This window comes from Octodon degus, unplaced genomic scaffold (assembly GCF_000260255.1).
Source record: "Octodon degus isolate 3935 unplaced genomic scaffold, OctDeg1.0 scaffold00096, whole genome shotgun sequence".
Classification (NCBI taxonomy): domain Eukaryota; kingdom Metazoa; phylum Chordata; class Mammalia; order Rodentia; family Octodontidae; genus Octodon; species Octodon degus.
Genome location: NW_004524672.1, coordinates 8,762,089 through 8,765,826, shown reverse-complemented (window position 1 = coordinate 8,765,826; position 3,738 = coordinate 8,762,089).

The following is a 3,738-nucleotide window of genomic DNA, read 5'->3' as shown; positions in this document are numbered from 1 at the left end:
TCTCCTTCCTTCCTTCCTTCCTTCCTTCCTTCCTTCCTTCCTTCCTTCCTTCCTTCATTCCTTCTTTTCATTTATGTATTTTGTACAGGATCTCACTATGCAGCTCAGACTCATAGTGATTCTCCTGTTTTCAGCCTCCCCAGCACTGGGATTACAGGCACGGGCCACCACTCCTGGACTCCTTCACCAGCTCAGCGAGCCCCGGGGGCAGAGCCAGTGTGGCATGCAGGACTAGATTGCTTTTGGTTTCTATGTCAGGAGTTAATTTACATAACTGTTCTATACTTAAGACTTCTTATTCTATAATGCAAGTGATAGTATCTAACCCTGAGGGTTGCTTTGAAGATTAATTGAGCTCTTGTGTATGTAATCACATAAACACATAGCATGTGCTCAATAAATATTAACTATTAACCATTTATTGAGTGTCTATTATGTGCCAGGGAATGTATAAGATGCTGATAAAGGAGATAGAAAATGCTTCTGAATTTACAGGGCTTACAGTTTATTAGAATCTTATTTATATGGATGTCTTCAGGATTCATGTGATCCACAGGCAAGCAATATTGTTCCAGAACTATCTCAGCCTCCACTTTCTCTATAATGATAGTTTATTTATGGCCAAGATATGGAGGCTAAATGCATGCACATAAAAGTAGAAAAGTGATTCTCAAATGTGGACAGAATCATGGCTGCCTGAGTGAATCACTGTTGCTGATGGGAGTTGTGAGAGTAGAAGTAAGTCTACAAATCACTGTTCTAACTTGAATAGGTGCCGAGTGCACCAATGGAGGGTGGCTGTCCTTGGCTAAGGAAGGAGTGAGTCAGGAGGCAGGCTTTCCGAAGGGAATTACACCAGTGAAAGAAATGGGTTTTCTCACTCTTTTCGGTCCTGTTGCTTCTTTCTCTTTCAACTCCTGTTCCGAAAAAAGGAGTGAGACTCACTATACATTGTATTTTGTTGGGAAAGGGGATCAGTATTAGCAAGAGGAAGGATTAGTGCTTTGGAAAACCAGGAATTCCTAAGGCTGCTGCTCTGAAGAGTGTACTCATGAAAATAAAGAATCCATCATAACCCTCCCAGGATGGAGTTGGGAGGGAAAGTGTTCCGATATTGAGCTATATAGTCTTTTGCTAAAGGGACCAAAAGGCCACTTAAGAGGAAAACAATATTTTCTGCCATCCTTTAGACTTCCTTTTTATTCCTCTTCAAATTCTGTTGCAAGTAATTTCTTTGGGATACTATCCATTCTCTCCATACTTGTTATTTTGGGGAAGAGAAGAAAGGTCATGGAATTATAGAGCTATTATCTTCATCGAGCTTCTGTGAGTTGTAATTTACTTTTTTCTCCCAATCACAGAGAGGTTGAGTCAATAACCTATGATCACTGATAATTCCTTAAGGAATGAGAATCTGTTTTGAGAGGAGTAGTAAAAATAAAACATTTAGAATAAGTCAATGCCTGACCCAAGGTAAACATTAATTGTGGAGTAGCTTAATATGTGTGTGTATGGGAATCATTACATTGTTTCTGTGGCTACTTTATATTCAACTTTCAGAGACAGCAATTTATCCTGTGGTATAATGGAAGGCAGAAAAATTAGGTTCAGCAGTCTGGAAATGGCTCTATTCAATTCACACTCATTATGTGACCTTGGATGCATTCTGTCATTCCCAACACTCACTATGTTTATCTGAAAAATAAGGATCCTAATATAAAAATTTAATGAAAATAATAAAATGTGTTTAACATTACATGGTATACTTTGAAGGAACACATACACACACACACAGGGTGATTATGATATATCACAATTTCACATCCCTTTTCCTCCCAGCATAATGAATGGCTGGCTGCAGGAGCTCAAGACTGGTAGGTGGAACAGAATGGTAGGTGTGGGCTTCCTCAAGTAATTTGTTTTGTTGTTCCTTTCTTCTGTCTTGTTTCACAAAGAGCTTCCATTCACTATGGCCTAGCCCAAGTGACCCATCTAAGTTACCATTTGGTCACGTGGCCATGTTATCCCACTAACAAAAGACCATTAATTGTTCCTAATTGCACACTGAAGAGAGTCCAACCTGTTGCCGTCTCATGTCTCTGGCCTCCTTTCCTATCCTCTGGCCTCCTAACCTGGGCTCTAGGTTAGATTCTGGCTGATGCTGGCCTGTGCTGGCACCATCAGTCCTCCCTTGATCCAGAGCCCAGGATACCAGCCTTCAGTGTGATGCTTTGCTGCAGTCACTCAGGGCTGCTTCTGTCAGAAAGGCCCTTCAAGCACTCTCTTATCTAGTCAAGTGCCTTCTTTCCCTAAGAGTTCAGCTCAACCAAAGTCTCCTCTAGAAAGTTTTCCTTGACTCCCAGGTCCAGTGGAGGCACCAGTCTTGGTGTTTGCATAGTTCCCTGGTCTCTGCCTTGTTATACTACCTGCTGCTTGATCATAATCATGAGCCAGTTTGTTGATCCTGATTTATTCTGAGACAGGCAGTGTCGTATAGAATCTTCTCTCTCTGGTGCATAGCACAATGCAAGGTATGGAGTAGATGGTCACTATGAACTCACCTGAATTCTTGCAAATTCTCAGTACCAATGTATAAAAAAAAAGTAGAGCCTACTTAGTATTGAAAATAAAGCAATTTAATGGAAGAATTTCATTGCATGATGGTAGAAATCCAGATGGGGAAAATGAAGCAATTCAGAAAGGAGCAGCAACAGGAGCAAGCTTCTGCCACTTTAAGGAGGTGGCGGAGTTGCCAAAACTACAGAGCTGGAACATCCAAGCAGGAGCTGGAATTAAAGGGAGTTAGGATCTGCACTGCTAAAGACAATACCCAAACAAGCAAGAAGAAAAGCCACAGTTTCTCCCAGATTTCTGCCCCACCTTTTCCAGCCCAGTGTTAGCTCTGGCTCAGTGTGACTGGAGTCTGCCCAGAGGTGCAGCCTGTGGACATAGGAAAGTAGGGAGAAAGGTTCAAGTGAGAAGGGGAACACAGGAAGAGGTGAAAGGAAAAGAACAAAAGAAAAAGCAAAAAAAGAGAATAGAAGGGAAAAAGTGGCAACAAAGCTTATCCCTAAATAAAGAGAGAGTGTGGGGTTAGATGGGGAAGGGGATTGGGAAAAAATAACGAACATATATCACGTACAGGTACAAATTCCTTGTGATGAATGTGATCACCATGTATAGCTAAGGTCTACCAACAAAATTAATTTTAAGAAAAGAGCCTGGGAGGAGAAGGGCAGCAGAAGGGTCTGAGGGAGAACAGGGTATGGAGCTGTGTTGTGAAGGGTATGAATGAGAACTGGGAAGGAAAGTTACCTAGGGTACCCATGTTCAACCATTGCTATTGCTATTAGCCTTCAATTGATATTTACTTAGCATTGATGTTCATGACAGTTGTGCTGCGGCATCATACAAGAGGACAGGGGCTAGCAGATCCATCAGCATCTGGATGCTCAGTGTGTGTCCAGGGTTACTAGCTTCTGCCAGAGAATGCAAGCATCTTTTGTTGTCCACACAAGGATGTTTTGGGGCTCTGAGTTATGAGCACAGCATTACTATGGGGCCATGTATTTAGGGATTTTTTCCTGTTACTTCTGTCATTTATTTCCAGTTTCAATGCACTGTGGTCAGATAATATGCATGAGATAATTTCTGTTTTCTTGTACATACTTAAGCATGACCTATGGACCAGTATGTGGTCTATTTTAGAAAATGACCCATGTGCAGCTGAGAAAAATG